The sequence below is a fragment of the Macaca fascicularis genome, chromosome 17, assembly GCF_037993035.2.
Source record: "Macaca fascicularis isolate 582-1 chromosome 17, T2T-MFA8v1.1".
Classification (NCBI taxonomy): Eukaryota; Metazoa; Chordata; class Mammalia; order Primates; family Cercopithecidae; genus Macaca; species Macaca fascicularis.
Genome location: NC_088391.1, coordinates 38,624,861 through 38,643,508, shown reverse-complemented (window position 1 = coordinate 38,643,508; position 18,648 = coordinate 38,624,861). Strand labels below are relative to the sequence as shown.

The following is an 18,648-nucleotide window of genomic DNA, read 5'->3' as shown; positions in this document are numbered from 1 at the left end:
AACAACTTTATGAAAATATTTTGTAGCCTTTTCTACACTCTTGAATTTGAATGCTTTCTTCCAGCCCATATTAAATGTAATCTTTACTTTTTAATTATTTTTACTTTTACATTGATCTTTAATATCTTTCTACAGGTAAGACCTAAAACCTAACATCTTGTGATAAATTTTAGTGGTTAATGGCTATTGATATGACAAGTTTAAAAATTACTCTTGCTGTTAATCAATATTTTTTTGTATATGGGAGTTTTGAAACCACCAGCTTCTATTTTTGATACATTCTGTTCAATACTGTTCTCAAAACAGTTGTAAATGCTTACCTTTCACTTTGTAAATAAATATGTATCTCAGAATAAGTGTTTTGTCAATAAATTAGTTTTGAACAGGTTGATCTAATTTATTCACTTTTATCTTCTCTTTAAGTATAATAACTGGATCCCAGATTGCTCCATGAACTCAAAGACTAGAAGTGTGAATGCTGTAGTAGGTCACATTATTGTTCCTGATTCTTCACTCTCTTCATTTGATAGGTTTATACATTCATACCTCTTACTATGGAACTTTGCAGTACCTCAGATAGTCACCTAAGTCAGGGGTCCCCAACCCCTGGACCATGGACTGGTAGTGGTCTGTGGCCTCTTAGGAAGCAGGCTACAAAGCAGGAGGTGAGCAGCAGGCTAGCCAGCATTACCACCTAAACTCCACCTCTATCAGATCAGAGCATGAACCCCACTGTGAACTATCTAGATTGTGCACTCCTATGAGAAGCTAACTAATACCTGATGATTTGAGGTGGAACAGTTTCATCCCGAAACCACCCTCCACCCCTGTCCGTGGATTATCTTCCCCAAAAGCAGTCCCTGGTGACAAAAAGGTTGAGGACTGCTGACCTACGTGAAGTGTATTTCCTTGCCTCTTTGAAATTGGACCTGGCTATGTGACTTGACTTGGTCAACACAACATGAAAGGGAGCAGAATCTATAAATAAATGTTGCCACTTGTTGCCGTTTGTCTCAGTCAATTGTGCTTCTGCCATGTGCCCCAAGTACTTCTTGCCTCAGAACGATGAGGGAATGAACAGACCTGAATCTGACATACACCCTGGAGGTCAGACAGAGAAGTGACAAGATACTTATTTTTGTGAGTTACCTGTCAGTCAAGGTAAGGCCACATATTATTTCAGAACACCCATAGCCTATGGAAAACAAAGCTGGGAGGGAAGGACAGTACAGAGAAGAAATGGGTCATGGATTCATTAAATGAAAGTTAAATCTGAACCAAGACAACAAAATTATGCATAGATAAGCATCAGTGACTACAAATAAACCATGCGTATGTGAGGTGGTTAGACACAAGTTTCTGTAAAAACTATCAGCTATATTCTGTTCTATTGAGAAAACATGAATAAACTAAGTACTAATAAGTAATATTCAAAGTGGCTGTTACAACTGATTTCACAGGCATTAAGTCATGACTTACATATGTACTTGAGTGACTCCTACTTATCAGGCATTGTACGTATTAGGCTAAGTGAACTGGTGAATGAGACAGATATGGCCCTGCCTCCATGAAGTTTACAATCTTGCAGGGAGACACAAAGACTGTCTTTTAAAATGCTTTTCTTTCAGTTTCTCAAACACACATAATTCTTTCAACCTCCGATCAGGACCTTTCTACATGCTTGTAGGGGCTCTTCTTATCTCTGCCTGGATCCTCTTCTCCTTTCTCTTGGCAGCCACTCTATGTAATTATAGACTGAATTGCTAAAAGGCAATTGAAATGAGTGTAGAGATAGAGAGCTAACAATTCTGCAGGAAACTGAAGGATGAGAAGGAGCTGGACATGTGATATCTCAGAGACAGGAAGGAGCTGTGCCTTTCCCAGAAGTGAGAGGAGGTGGCTGTGGCTGGTACACAGAGAACCAAAGTGAGAGGAAGAGCCAGACCATGCAAGACTGTGGGTAGTATATGATACCAAAAAGGGTAAGGACCTTGTTTGAAGTGCAGTGGGAAGCAAAGGAAGTATTTCAAGGGGTACATAATTAGGTTTTGCTTCAAAATCTTACTTTGCATAGATAATGGATTGGGGATGTGGAAGAGATAAAATGGGGAGAATGATAAGAGGGCTATTGTAGAAATCCAGTTGAGAGGCAATTAGAGATCTGGAGTAGAAGGACAGTTAAGGAAATACAAGTGGAAAGATTAAAGGGATACTTTGAATGTAGAAACAACAGAACTTGATGATGGATTGTAAGGAGTGACTTGGAGGGAACACTTAAAGACAACATCCAGGTTTCCACAGAGCTGAATAACAATGATCAAAGGAGATTGCTAGCTAGATTTGTAGACCAGGCTGCTGGCTGGAGACATGCCAAGATGACTGATCAGGAGTAGCATTGATTTAAAGAGAGCCTTTGATCATAAAAACTAAAGTACAGACAGAACACGGTGGCAGGTGGACTCAGAGAAGAGAGGCACAGACAAGCAAAAGTCTAGACAGGTCATGTCCGCAGGCTATTCTCAGACTGGAGACCTGGTCCTACCATCATGTTTTAAAACCACCAGGTCACCAATGCAGGGTGGGAAGCAGCATCAAGGATGACAAAGTGATAGAGTGCAAAGAGGTTCCAGAATCAAGCATGTCTGAGAAACAATTACTGATTATGAAACAATTAATGATCTTATTTGAGTTCCTTGAATTACTTAACCTTTCAGAACCTCAGACTCTTTATTTATAAAATAAGATGAAAATGTTTACCTAGTATGTTTGTTATGAAGATTAATTCCACCAATGTTTACAAAATACCTTGCACAGAGTAGATGCTAAGAATGTAGTTCTCCTGGCCTCCCCACTGTGTAAATTAATTCATATCATTGAGAGCTCTCACTCATTCAGCAACATGACTAATCAAATCCTGACACTAAAGGGCTTGGTTCTTGTCCAGCTCGCCTCCAGGCTGGGAGTGGGAAGTGAGGAGATAGGAATGGGAAAGGATGGAACTAATAATTATGGGGTGTTCTAAATATACAGTGTATCCTAAATCATATGACATTATATACCATGCTGCGTGGTGTTAAATGCTTTAATTCTTATATGTTCAGAATAACTCTGTGAGAACAGTATGTTTCTTGCTTTCTTTTATAAATGAGTACATTTAAGCAGCATTTTGGAGATCTGAGCAAGAAGATCTGAGCAATCCTGCCAGAAGAATCAGGATTGAAATATGCTGGGTCTGATGCTCATACATTTCTTTCTCGACACTGTGCAGCCTCTGCAAAAGACAGGACTTTCTGAACGCTAGTTCTAACACCTTAAAACAAGTCCTGATTTCCAAAGTGAGAAGTTGTCATTGTCTATAAAATAACATTTCCCCCCCTTGGGAGGGACATGAGAGGTTTATTTGTGGGAAATGATTTTGAAGGATTTATATCCTCTTTGAATTTGGTAGAGCTGAGTCATTTTATTCACGAAATTTAGTCATACTTCTTTATTTTAGAGAGGGGAGACGACTGAGTCTCCAAAAGGTTGTTTGACACTTTGAGACAATTCAGCTGGTGGCATTTTGATTATTTTAGTTCAATAGTCTTTCAGTATTTTCATGTTGCCTCAGGCATCTTGTCCTAAGATTTTTTCTTTTATACCGTGATTCAATCTTTTCCAGAAAGAACAATAAATTTTCTTAGTAACATGACCAGTGGAAACACACACACACACACACACACACACACACACACCCCTCCTCTTGGATAACTGTCATTTCAATTTTGATATGATCAAAACAGAACTCTTAATTTTCCTGCTTAAAACCTGCCCCATCTGCTCCTAGAATCTTTCTCTCTCAGTAAATGGCGACTCCAGAACATAAACCTCCATCATCCTTGACTCTTCTTTCTCTATGGACATAGACCTCCCATCTGTACCTTCTTTAAATTGTCACACCCTTCACTACCACAACCCAACACTATTTTTTGTCAGGACAACTTCAGTAACTTCCTAAGTAGTCCTCTACCCTTGCCCTGCTCCCTACCCACTCACTTCCATTCTTGCCAGAAGAGCCCACCGATCCCTTGTAATCAGGATCCCTTGTAATCCCTGTTGGATCTTTGTAAGATCCAACATCTGCACAAGGACTTTCTAGTCTGCTTGATCTGAACCTCATGGTCTGACCTCATGGTCTACTTTTCTCTCCCACTCCCTTTGCTCCAACCCCACTGGCATGTAGCTCCTCCAGTGTGCCCACTAACTGTCATCTCAGGCCTTTTGCACTTTCTATTCTTTCTGCATGGAACAGTCCTCTCTCAGATGGGCAAATTGCTGATTTCTACAAGTGCTTGATGGCTCTGCTAAAAGATCACCTTGTCAGAAAGGCCTTTCGTGACCACTCATTATTAAATAGCAACACCCTCCCCAAACATCAGCTCTCTTTCCCCCTTCTGCTTTAGTTTCCTCTGTAGCATTCATCACCTCATCACTGTATATAGTTGTTTCTTGTTTCTCTCACTAGACCCTCCATCCTGCCTTGCCGGCACATTCAATGAGGACGGGGAATTTTTTTGTCAGTTTCGCTCATAGAGTAATGCTTGACTTGAACTAAGAACTCAATTTACATTTGTTGAATGAATAAATTGATATTAATATTTGCAATATACATTGTCATTGTTGTAGGCTGTGTCAAAGTTTTAAAGTGTTTTAATTTTAATTATTTTTTTATTGCTTTTAGACTGCTGACCTCTAGATTTATTATAACTAACTATGGCTTTGATAAGAAATAGTCCCAATTTGGGGAAATAATAATTTTTACAGTATATCCTTTCCACTGAATGGATAATATTATAGACAAGTCACTTTTTTTGCAAAAAGTATTGTGAAACAACACATATCTTTATAGACCTCATTTTTGGTGTAGAAATTTTCCATATTCCCATGTAACACTAGGTTCTGGTGCGTTTATTTTGTTTGCTTTAAAATTTAATGCTTATTGTATATGCAGAGCTAGAACTGAATAAAAGTGAAAACGTTTTCTGATGCTATTAACAGATATGCTACCAAGAGTTTTTAATCTATTTCTTGTAAGTTTTAACATGTAGGATGAGTAAGGATTCTGTTTTCCTGACTTAATTCCTGTTGACCATCATTTGTGCTGCAAAAATGAAGGTCTGCATTTTAACTTGTCTTTAGACAAACTAAGACTGTCATATTGAATTCCGAAACATGTTCACTTGAAATTGGAAGTCCACTGTCAGTGAGGAGAACCTGCCTTAACCACATCTTTTCTTCTCTCCTGTGATGTGATACAGCTAATCTCAGCTGAACTACTTGAGATGCTTGTTACTGCTGCAATCTCAATGAATTTAGAGTGGTAATCAATTAACAGTAAATAGGTTTCTTTGTCAATTTGGAAGCATCCCAATGAAGGTAAAGAGAGTGGAATAAGGTGATAAATAATTTATAGCTAGAAAGAATCACTAATTCCTTCTGCCCACTTACAGGTTCTAAGTTATTTTTTAGGGGAAACATGAGACCAATAACCAGAAACCTGGGAAATAAATTAACTATGTTTAAGAAAGATATATTTAAATTTAAAAATGCGCTGCTAATTTTGCTACTTACACCTGGATTTTATACAAATGCTGCAATTGCAAAAGGCCACTTGTCTCTGACCTTTCTGAGGAACTCTGCTATTTCCCTCTAGTTATTTTGCTTTTTCTTGGGCCCTCTCCTCCAGGATTATTTTCTGATTTATTTGCATTTCAATTTGTACCAGTAAAATGCACATGATAATGCACACACACACAATTGCTGGTAAATCTCTCTATGCCTCTCAAGGTCTCACCTTGGCTAGGCTTTCCCTGTGTTGGTACCTTACCAGCGTGGAGATGGTGATTAGGATATTTAGAGGTCTGAGGCTTCGATGCTCTGTAGAGACTCTCATCCAGCATGGATAACAGTGAGTCCTCACTTAATGTCATCAATAGGTTCTTGGAAACTGCTACTTTAAGCAAAACAGCTGTATAATGAAGCCAGTTTTTACCATAGGTTAGTTGATATAAATGAGAGTTAAGTTTCTACTGAATATTTTTGGTCCCAAATAGATCACTAAACTTCTAAGTGAAGACTCAAAATGATTCTAATATTAAACATTAAAATAAATGTGAGCTATACATACATTTAAGAAAGATTAATAAAAACAAGTAAGATAATTACTTCCCCAATTTTTGGTGAATGAGGAGTGAGGGTGGTCATAGTGGTGGTGGGTTCAATCAAGGAATAAATGTTTGCCAAGTGAAAATTGGAAGGAGCCCCTCCTACCAGCATGATGGGCTCACTGAGCACTTTCCTAACGCACTCTTTATTGTTGTGTATTTGGATGATTATCATAGACTTCCCAAACTTTTGACAACACTTTTTATTCATTCATTCATTCATTCATTCAATTCATTCACTTATTTTCCAACCCATTTATGCCAGTTCAGGGTCATGGGTGGTTGGAGCCTCTCCTAGAAGCTCAGGGTACAAGGTGAAAGCCAACCCGAGACAAGAAAGCAACCCACAGCAGGGCACACTCAAACATGCTCACACTCAGTCTGGGACAGAGTAGACACACCAGTTACCCAAGGTGCACATCTTTGGGATCTGGGAGGAAACTGGAGTGCCTGGAGAAAACCCATGGAGACATGGGGAGAATGAGTAAACTCCACATAGACAGTGGTTTCTGCTGGAAATAAATTCTTTTTTTTTTTTTTTTCTCATCAATGTTATAACAACACTCATTGTTATAACACCACCATGTTATTGGAGGGCTTGCTGTGATTCTTCATTGCTTACGTGTCTGTCTGGTCCTACTCTGCTCAGGTGTGGATAATAAGTGCCTGTTTTCCATGACTCAACCCTGGAGACAATGGGGACCCCTACAGTAGGGCTTCAGCAGCTCCCTCCCTACCAGTGACATCTAGGGAGAGTGATGTCACAATTTAGTTTACCCATCTTCCCTATGCACCAATGAGGTCAGTCTGTTGACTGGTAGGCCTGGCTTCCTGCTCTTCTCAACCCTTTTCTCCTTCTCTCAAGTCTAGAGGCTAGTTCTAACTCATAGCCTGTTGATAAGATCTCTAGATTTCTCTTTTTGATCTTGCCAGCCCCTTACCTTGCTTTGGATCCCACTTTTGATTTGTGTTTTGTTTTGTTTCTTACTGTCCCACATGGACTTTCCTTTTCTGGAGCTCTCATCCAACCACACTGAGAACTGCCCACACCTTGAACTTGCTTGCCCCTTAGGCACCTGTCCTTCTCCCTTGAATTGGACCCTTGGATATTGACTCTGGCCCAAATTGAAGAATGAGAACTCCCTGGTCCAATGAACTTGGTGATTTTGTATTTCAGAAGGGAGGCAGCTCTTCTGCCTTTTGAGATGCACTTATCCTATGCTAGTTTTATTTGGCTGAGAGTTTTAGGGATTTAGGAGTTGGACTTGATCTCAATGATAGTGCATGTCTGATAAAAATAAATTATCACCTTTAGAAACAAGGTAGATTTGTGTGAAGCTAAAGCATTTTAAGATTCAGGGTGTTCATTTGCAGGACCCCTTCCAATGTCCTGGCAGGGTCTCTAGCACATGTCCACATAGACATATGCTTCTGTAATTTTTCAAAAGATATCTTATCTGCAATCAGTTAAGACCACTGTGTCTTTTAACTGCAACTTCCCCTCTGTCCTATTTCCACTCATGTCTGGTGGCAAAGGAATAAGCTGGGACTTTTTTTGGGGATATGACTAAAAATAATGTCAATGAGATACATTCAGTTTGGGTTTATTGGAATGGATTTATATGCTTAGGAATGACTTCTATACATAAGCTATGGCCAGCGGTCAGGGCCTGGAGGTGCATGACTCATACTTTCCTTTAAGAGAATATGTTGGTATGCTTCCTCCAGATGCCACACAAAATCGTACTCTTAGCATCCTCACAAAATCGTACTCTTCCATCTTAGCATCCCCACAAAATCGTACTCTTCCCGAGGTGCTCTCAGCCAGTGAAGAAACACGGCCAGAGTTCTCGAGCTGGACAATTCCCGTTCAATGCAGAACTTCTCTGATGGGCAGCCTTTGCCTTCCAGCTGAGACTTTCTCAGAGCTGTACTGCAGTCTGAAGGTCTTCTGACCCAATCCTCCTTTCTTCTCTCTTTCCTTTTATGGGTGTCAGATCTTCATCATGATTTGAAAGGCTCTCAATAGCTTCTGTTTCCTTTCTTTATTTTCCATGGCTATTTCCTTCAATAAATCTCTTGCACATTTAATTCTATCTTGGTATCTGCTTCTTAGAGGACATGAGCTGACACAGTTAAAGATTTCACAGGCTACTTTGTGTCAGATCAGTATTTAAACTGATGTTTGGCTGATTCGAATGCTAATGATTGTCACATTACACTTTCATATGCCTAGTGGCCCATCAACCAACCTTTGATTCTTTAACTCAAATTTAAGTCATGGTCCTCTATTCTCAGTCACTGGCCAGCATTTGATATTTCCCACTCCTTCCCTGACTCCAGAGCATTTTTCTAAATTTCTCATTCACTGCTGCCTTCCCTATGTACTACACTCTACCCAAACTGACTTTTTGTCATTATTGGGACAGACCTTTGCTATGCTCTTCCTGTGTCTGAAGTGTCATTGCCCAACTAGGCCTATGTAGATTTCTTATTAATTTTTTCCTGAGGGGACATGACAATCTGACATTGATAATGGTAACATAAAATCATAATATACCACTGCAATAATGACACTCATGAAAAACTGGTAAAAATGTCATTAATTCAAAGAGCTTTTATGATTAATCCTTATTTCAGAAAAGCTGAAATGTCCTAAAATCTTATAGGTCATTTATGAAAGAAGCTTGATGTTTTCTGAAATTTGACAACAACCCTAAACATTTATAAAATATCACCAATTAAATGTTGTAAAACCAATAAAAACTCTTCCAGAAATATTAAAGCAATTTTTTGAGCAATCATACTAGAAAAAAGATTTAATTATCTATATGCTATGGACTGAATTGTGTTCCCCCAACTTTCATATGTTGAAGCTCTAACCCCCAATGTGACTATATTATTTGGAGATGAGGCCTACAGGAGGTAATTCAGGTTAAACAATGTCAGAAGAGTGAGGCCTAAGTGAGGCCTATATGATAGGCTCCTTATAAGAAAAGTCACAAGAGCCAGGCACGGTGGCTCACACCTGTAATTCTAACACTTTGGGAGGCTGAGGCGGGCAGATCACTTGAGGTCAGGAGTTCGAGACCAGCCTGGTCAACATGGTGAAACTCCATCTTTATTAAAAATATAAAAATTGGCCAGGCATGGTGGTGCATGCCTGTAATGCCAGCTACTTGGGAGACTGAGGCAGGAGAATCTCTTGAACCCAGGAGGTGGCGTTGCAGTGAGCAGAGATTGCACCACTGCATTCTAGCCTGGGTGACAGAGCAAGACTCTGTCTCAAAACAAAAAAAAAAAAACCACAAAAAGTCTAGATATAAGAGAGCACACATGCTGTCTCCTCTGTGTGGAGATACAGAGAGAAGGAAGTTGTCTGCAAGGCAGTAAGAGAGCCCTCACCAGAAACCAAATCCTGCTGGAACCTTGATCTTGGGCTTCCAGCCTCTAGAACTGTGAGAAGATAAAGTTCTGCTATTTGAGCCACCGAATCTATGATATTCTGTTATGGCAGGCTGAGCAGACTAAAACACTGTCTCTCTATTCTTTCCACAGAATGGTGATTCTCAATTGAATGAGTCTCCCAGGGGACATTTGACAATGACTGGAGACATTTTTGATGGTTACAACTAGTGGAGGATGCTATTAGCATATAGTAGATATAGGCCAGAGATGCTGCAGTTCCTGCAATACATGGAACATCTCCTTCCCTTCTCCCCTTCTCCTGCTCTCAACAATTACTTGTCTCAAAATGTCAATAGTGCCAAGGCTGCAAAAGCTGAGAAGATCCTCCATAGAAAATGTTATAAAATCTTATGGAGAGACAATCAAAGAGTAGCCAATTATATGGGAATAGCATTATAAAGACATGTTAAAAAGCAAGTTATATATTTTCTTCAATTTTCTGGGTGATATTTTCATCTTTTAAAAATCTGTGATTTGCCATTTTTTCCTATTCCCCAGTAGAAACTGATTTTATGTGCAATTTTGTATTATTTTTAAAAAGACATCCCTATATCCTATATCCATAACAATTTGGAATTATGTTTAATAACTTACATAAAACATGAGTAAATTTTGACTTCACTATGATTTTGGATCTCAGCATTTTAGTTTTCTTTTTTTGGGATATAGTCTGACAATCTAAAAATGTTTAGTAAAGTTTAATGAAACAGAACATTTTTATAAGTGGAATAAAATGCTGTTATTATTGTATATGCAGGCAGGAGATTTGGCCTTTCTCACTAAATCCTCTCTGCCCTTTGCAGAAGATTTTCCTAAGCTGTTAAATAATAGAGCATTCACATCATGTATCCTGGGGTTTTTCTTTAGTGGTATATGTTCACACGAGTGTTATCCATAACTTACTGACATCTTTCATCTCACCCCCATAAAATTAATTATCGAGTCATGCCAGTAAAATTTCTTAGATGTTTCTAGTCCACTTACTATCTTACTTGGGGCCTTCATTTTTCCCCCTGTGGACAGCTAAACAGCCTCCTATTTACACATCCTGCTCCTACTTCATAGTCTACACAGCTACCAAGATGATCTATTTCAACTGTCCATTTGACCATGTCAGTGCATGTTAAAACCATTCAATGATTTCCAGTTTCCAGTTTTGACTGCTAACGCTTGTTTTTTAGAAGAAAGCTATAAGGCCCTATGTATAGCACTGATCCAATTGAATCAGAGGAAAAAACTAGAGTCTCTCCCTCTTGGACCATCCCTTACACTTTGCCCTTTTCTGTGACCCCAGGGCACCTTCCCTATATCCCTGCAGGACTAGAATGACCATAATAATTTATCCTACAAAGGAGAACACATTTGCAAATGAATGACAAATTTATTACTAATCATGCCGAGACAATAGGTGAAAAGTTAGGCTTTCCCGGGCATACTGAGATGGGCACTCCTAATGTTTCCTGAAGTATAATTTGCAGAATCCATCTGCAAATCAACCCAATTAACTTGGCTTGAAGGTTTCTTGGCCACATTCTACAACCAGAGAATCACAATATTGGGCCTGAGGATGAGAGTGGGGTAGCTCTGGGAAGCACAGTTACCACCAGTTTACAGGATCCATGAACTGATTTGCTAACCCTTGCTGACTTTGCTCCTGACCATGCCTTGAGACACTTAGCTAAGCGCCTAACAACTAGAGCGTTCTCTGAACACCATGTTAATTTTTGAGATTGTATCTTCATGTAGACTGCCTCCTCTTTTTGAACAGCTTTCACTTCCTACACCAGGGATCATCAATCCCTTTGGGAAGTGACTTCTGCAACCCTCAGGTGGAACTGGGTGTATTCTTCTATGGTCCAACAGAACTCATTGTATGTTATTGCTGAACTTATATTTGCGGGTTATTGCTGTTATTTTAAGTGTTCATTTCATCCACTAAATTGTGCGATTCTAGAGGATAAGGGCCATAACTTACTGATTTTGGATTGAAACACAAGGTTTGACACATAATAATTGCTCAATAAGTAGTTGATGAATAAATGAGTTGGTAGATAAATGAATGAAGATAATGTTCATTTTGTCTCCTAATCCTTTGACTACCTAGTAACATTCTAGTTCAACCTCAAACTATCTGACAATTTGTTTTTACTGAATGATTATATTAACATGCTGTAGAGAAAGTTCACCCCAAATCCTTGTATGGATATTAAAGCCCTAAATTTAATATATATGTTTGAAGATCTTATCATATGGCATTTTCGAACTGGGAAAGAGCTTAGAAATCCCTTAGATCAACTCTCCTGTTTAATGGATGAGAAACTAATGCTCAGAATAATCCATCAGAAACAGAACAATGCATTTAGTCCTAAACACAAACCACAGCTCTGTGTTCTTGACATATTTCTAAGTCTCTGCCCCAAGAGGTAATGCCTGGCCTAAATGTTAGAGCCCGGCACTGAGTAAAATAACATCATTATATGTCTTAATGCTTTCGGTTGGTTTCCCTGGGAAGCTGACTCTGAGTGGAGTTTAGCTTGCAGGATGTTCGTAAGCAGCACCTTTGAGATGGACACTTGTGAAATAGAAGGAGAACAAGCAGGATTGGGCAGAAGGAGAGGTTGCAATGCAGTGCGCTCCCAATGGTTGCCTCAGCTAATTCCAAAAGGAATGACAGGCCCTTCAGAATTGTCCTGAGTTGAGTCAGGAAGCCTAGGACTTTATACTACAGTATGGAAGGTGGGTGACCTCAAGCGAAGGCTGACTCTGGGTGAAAGAGCTCTCTGTATTTGAGATAATCCCTACAGGACTGAAAGCTGAAGGCTGTCTGCTGGTAGCATTCCAAGCATCTGGGCCAACAACAATGTTACCAGAATATGCTTTCATAAAGATCTATTTTCACATGGATATAAATGAGGTCTCTGGTTTAAATCAAGTGACCTCAGCAGCTGGAGTGGTTTTGCAGTTGTCATCTGCATCTCAGTTCACAATGAAACCCTACAGAGTGATAGAGTAGATCAAATTTATATTAGAGACTGCTGAAATGTTTGCTGTGATCTTTTGGAGATTTCCTGGATCTGGAACTTTTCCTTTTTTTTTTTTTTTTTTTTTTTTGTAGAGTCTTTGTTACTATGTTGGGATATGTGAAGAATTTTAGCAAATTTCTTTTTAGCATTCATTGAGGTAACTATTTTTGATAAGCATTCTTAAAGTTATCATTTGATAACAGATTTCTTAATATAAATAAGCTTTTGCTGTGTTACAAAAATAAATAGAGCAACCATGGTGAATAATTTTTAAAATATAATGCTGTCATATATTTTATAAGATTTTACTTACAATTTTCAAACCTGTATATATATATAAAATTGGCCTGAATTCCCATTTTGCCTATTTTTATGTCTTGGTATCAAGATTATGCAAAAGATTATAAAATAAACTAGAAAGCTCATCACTTATTTTTATATTGCAGAAAGATTTATACACACAATACCTTGTTGTTCTAATTTGGCACATTTTTTTGCTAAGTAATTAACTAATTAACATTTAAATTTCTTCCATGGTTTCTACTTCTTCTTGGTCAATATTGTTAATTATATTTCCTAGGAAAAATTTACATTGCATTAATAGTTTGAAAGCTTTAGCATAGCTTAATATATGATATTATTTTTAATTACCTCTGTACTGTGATATTCCCCTTCTAATTCTAAATTTGTGTATTAGGATTTTTATTTTAAGTGGTTATTTTATGAAGAATTACTATTTTGATTGATTTCTTTCATTTTTCAAAGATCTGCTTCTTATTCTACTTTTTAATTTTTACCTTAAATTGTTTACTTATGCATTTAAGAAATAATTAGTTTCTTTCTTCTACTTTTCCTAAAATTGCCTTATTGTGCTTTCTTTCCTAATTTATGGCATCAAGAAGTTAGTTAATATTTTTGTCCTTCTTCCTTCTCTCTGTGTCTCATTCCCCTTCCCTCTCCTCCCCCTCCTCCCCTTCCTTCCTTCCTTCCTTCCTTCCTTCCTTCCTTCCTTCCTTCCTTCCTTCCTTCCCCCTTTCCTCCTCCCTTCCTCCCTCCCTCCCTTACTTCCTTCCTCCCTTCCTTCCCTCCTTCCCTCGTTCTCCCCTTCACCCCTTCTCCCTTTGCCCTTCCCCCTTCCTTTCTTCCCCCTTTCCCCCCTCCCTCCCTCTCTCCCTCCCTCCTTCTTAATCTAGAAGAATAGTCAGTCTATTGAGTAGTTCTGGCCACTTCCCAGATGTTTGGTATACAATCTTATCATTAGTGTTATTTTAACATTTTTCTATAATTGTTATTTTTATTTTTTTAACGTAAGCTATTTATAAGATTAATAATTTTTTTCAAAGATTTAAAATTTTTGTTTAACATTTTAATATTAACATGTAGGTTTCTGAGGGTTTTTTGGTATTGGCTTTAAAGAATACGAACCATTTAGACCGGGCGTGGTGGCTCACACCTGTAATCCCAGCACTTTGTGAGGCGGAGGCGGGCAGATCACGAGGTCAGGAGATCGAGACCACCCTGGCTAACACGGTGAAACCCCGTCTCTACTAAAAATACAAAAGAAATTAGTCGGGCATGGTGGCGGGCCCCTGTAGTCCCAGCTACTTGGGAGGCTGAGGCAGGAGAATGGCGTGAACCCGGGAGGCGGAGCTTGCAGTGAGCCAAGATTGCACCACTGCACTCCAGCCTGGGCGACAGAGCGAGACTCCGTCTCAAAACAAAAACAAAAACAAAAAACAAAAAACAAGAATATGAACCATTGAGTTTTTAAAAATTATTTTGCTTGTTTTGTGGCCTCATATAAGAACTATTCTTGCAAAAGTTCCATGAACATTTCTCTTTTCCTTATATAGTTCAATATAAATGTTAAATAAATCTTAAGTATTTAGATTTTTTTATATCATTTTAAATCTATTTACTCAACAAAGCCTATACATTTTGTATTAAAATATCTCCCTACATTGTATTTCTATTTATTTATTTTTTATTTTTGCCTAAATTATTTTATACTACATTATATAGTATAATTGCTTAGGACTCCAGAATCATAATTACAGATTGTATCTATCTATATATTTAGCATATAAAGAGAGATATATAAAATTATGCACATTTTAATTTTTGTTACCTTTTACTTTTCTGTTAGTAATATGCCTTATCTGTCTCTTTCTCTTTGGGTTTAACTGATGTATCTTTGCCCAAATATTTACTTTTAGTTTTGCTTTGTCCTTTTGTGTTAGGAAGGCCTATTATTGCGAGATTTTATTTTGTAGCCAAGTGTAAGAGTTATATTTTAGTAAGGTGTTCATTATCATAGCTGGGATTTTGAGTTTATTCTGTCATTTTCTTTGGAGATATCTGTCTTTTATTGGTTGTATATTTTGCTCCTTTTTTATTTTCTTTTTTTGCTCCTGTTGTCATATGAAATGTTGTTTTGACTTTTTTGTCCCAATGATTTGGAAGAAAAAGTCCCTGAAAACAGTATTTTATGATATTTATTTATTTATTTATTTATTTATTTATTTATTTATTCATTTATTTATTTATTTATATTTATTTTTGAGACAGAGTCTCATTCTGTGGCCCAGGCTGGAGTACAGTGGCATAATCTCAGTTTACTGCAGCCTTGACCTTCTGGGCTCAAATGACCCTCTGTCCTCAGCCTCCTGAGTAGCTGGGACTACAGGTGCACACCACCACATCTGGCTAATTTTTTGTTTTGTTTTGTTTTGTTTTTCAGAGACAGGGTTTCACCATGTTGGCCAGGCTGGTCTCCAACTCCTGAGCTCAAATGATCCATCCACCTAAGCCTCCTCAAACACTGGGATTACAGGTGTGAGCCACCAAGCCCAGATACTATTTATTGGTGGTATTTTTATTTTTTATAATTTCAACTCTTATTTTTTGATTTGAGGAATACGTGCAGGTTTGTTACATGGGTATATTGTGTGATGCTGAGGTTTGGCATATGAATGGTTCTGTCACCCAAGTAGTGAGGATAGTACCCAATAGGTACTTTTTCAGTGCATTTCACCCCCGCCTTCCCCCGTCTAGTAGTCCCCAGTGTCCATTGTTGCCACCTTTATGTCCATGAGGACCCAACCGTTAGTTCCCACTTACTGAAAATAGTAGAGTTAACCTTAAAATAAAAAAGTACATATTTGAACATATGTTTTGCTAATAATGTCATGAATAAATCAGAAACTGTTGCTACCTTCTTGATCTACCGAGTACCCGCTTTTATTCATCCCTTCTTTTGTTTCAGAGTTTTTTTCTTATGATATGGGATTTTTAAATAAATACATATTTTAAAGTTATTAATAATAAGTATTCTTTCAAAACGCTTTTGGGTTCAGTGCCTTCTGTGCATCTTTTTATGCCACAGGTTAACCATTTCTGGGTTCTCTTTTGACTGATCTTTTGAACAGTTTCACATCTTCAGGAAGAACTCTGGCAGATATCCTTTCTGAGCCTTTGCATTACTAAGAATATTTTTTTCTCATTTTATTATTTGAATGACACTTTGGCTGAGCATCGAGTTTAGCGGTAACCCTTTCCTTTTAAAAAACTTACTTAAGAATTCTTAAAAACAACAACAACAACAACAACAAAAAACCCCTTCTTACTTTAAACTCTTTAGAGATGCCCATGGCCTGCCTCAGAAGTTTTCTTCTGAGAGAGAGAACTCCTGAGTGTCCTGTCCCAGCCTCAGAGATGCATGATTTATTCCTTTTTTTTTTTTTTTGGAAAATTGTAACTTCAACAGAGTATGATGAAAAAAAGGTAAACTCTTTTGATCTAAGACCTCAGTACTTTCTTGAGAAATTTCCTGGGCTTCTTTTTTATAGCTTAAGGAAAAATTAGTGATGTTCTAATCTATTATGAAAACAGTATTATTTTTGTCCATTAGGAAAGTCTTACTCATTTATGTTGTTCTTTTATTTATTGTCTTATTTGTTCTTTTCTCCCTGCCCTCCCCCAACTAGGAAATCAATTACCCATTTCTTATATTTTATTTTCTGTATTCTATTTTCACCCTCCCTAATCACATAATTGTTCTCTTCTTTTTTTGTGCATTCTTGAAGTGCTCCTTAAGTTTGTCGTCTTACAGACAATTTTCTATAATATTGTCCCAGAGATCTTTCTAGTCTTCATATTGTGAGATTTCTTAGCCTTGCATAAAGGTACATTAAATCAATAATTTGTTTGTAATTTTATGTCATTACAATCTTTCCTTTTTAAAAATCTACCCTCTTTTTTATATTTGCCTGATCCAGACTGTTCCCCTTCTATCTAAATGTTAACCTTATATTATTTTTACAGAGTCTATGTTTTCTTGAATTTCATTGGGAAAAAAATCAAGTTCCTGTAAAAAATAATCTACTAGTTTACCATTTCCTATAGTAGATCTTTTTCAAAGGTTTGTTTTTCTTATGCATCTTTAGTACTTAGGTTCTCTCCCTTTTTGAAAGTACAGACTGTTTTCACGAATACCATGCTTATTTTTGTTTGGTTTTGTTTTTCTTGTCCTTGGATGAACAGAGTATGTTCTTGTATGACATGTGCCTGCTAACAGTTGTTGGTGATTTCCCTTGGGTTCTCTTCATTGTCCATTTGACAGATTTTGGTAGATCCTCAGATTTTAAACTGGAGACAAGTGTTGTTGGTGTTCTGAGTCTCTGAAATTCCTGGTTTTTATGTAGGGAGGTCTTTTATGTAGGAGTCCTTTATGTAGGGATGTTCGTCGGGCTTTGGAGAGCTCTATTTCCTGGTCTAACTGCATTATATTGCTGTGAGTTGGGGAGTAAATTCCTGGGTGATTGAAGCAGTCTTTAGTTTTTTTTCCTTTGCCCTAAACAGTGAATAATGATCAATAACCTTCCCACTGCTTCCAGATCTCTCAGCCTTCGTCCTCTACAGTTTCATTAATGCCCCTGGAGATGAAGCATCACATTTTGATAAATTTCCCATCCTAGCCACAGTCTGTTTTACATTTCCTACAGTCATTGTCTTGCAATGTGCTGTAGTTTGGACGTCTGTTCCCCAAAACCTCATGTTGAAGTTTGATCCCCAATGTTGAATGTGGGGCTTAATGGGAGGTGTTTGGGTCATGGAGGTAGATTCTTCATGAAGGGTTTATTGCACCTTTGCAGTAATGAGTGAGTTCCTGCTATATTAGTTTCTGGTTGTTAAAAAGAGTTGGCACTTATCCCCTCTCTCTCTTGCCTCCTCTCTCACCATGTAATCTCTGGACATACCAGCTCCCCTTTGCCTTCAGCTATGAGTGGAAGAAGTCTGAGGGTCTCATCAGAAGCAGATGCTGACATCATGCTTTTTGTACAGCCTGCAGAACTGTGAGTCAAATAAACTTATTTATTTCTTTTATAAATTACCCAGCCTCAAGTATCTCTTTTATAGCAACACAAAAATGGACTAAGACCCAGTGGGTAAAAAGAGTGGTACTATATTCACATGGACATTGATCACAGGAATATAGGCAGATGTTGGCCATGTGACTCTGGCTACATTAGAAAGCAAGCTGCAAACAGAAAGACAGAGTTTTTTCTTTATTGGTCAGGAATGTCTCCAACAAGGCAGGGACAGAGGTCAAGTAATAGTAAGGTTGTTACTGGCCTTAGCACTGAAGCAGGAACTTGCTAGCATTGTTCCTTTAGTTTCTGACTCCTGGGAAGTTCTAGAAGATTCCAGAGAAAAGGCCAGGATTTTTAAGGGACTAGAGCCAGTGCCAATTAATCAAGCAGCTCAGAAATATGTCAATATTTTACCAACCAGTATGGCCCTACTGGTACAGACATCTCCTACATAGCCTCCACTCCAACCTATTTTTCTGAGAAAATACACCTCGTTTAGATAGAATTACTCTTGGAGTCATTGATTATTTCTAGTGGGAATAAAACTTTGCATTTCTTTTTGAGTTTTCAAGAGTGCTTGAT

At 38.0% G+C, this 18,648-nt stretch overlaps 1 long non-coding RNA gene across 1 annotated transcript; it reads left to right on the top strand.

Annotated features, from left to right (window-relative positions):
* Positions 1 to 1,044: 1,044 nt before the first annotated feature.
* LOC135968022 (uncharacterized) lies at positions 1,045 to 18,063 on the top strand. The gene is made up of 3 exons (XR_010582446.1): positions 1,045 to 1,161; positions 15,435 to 15,527; positions 17,956 to 18,063. It is a non-coding gene; the product is annotated as an uncharacterized lncRNA (long non-coding RNA).
* Positions 18,064 to 18,648: the final 585 nt, after the last annotated feature.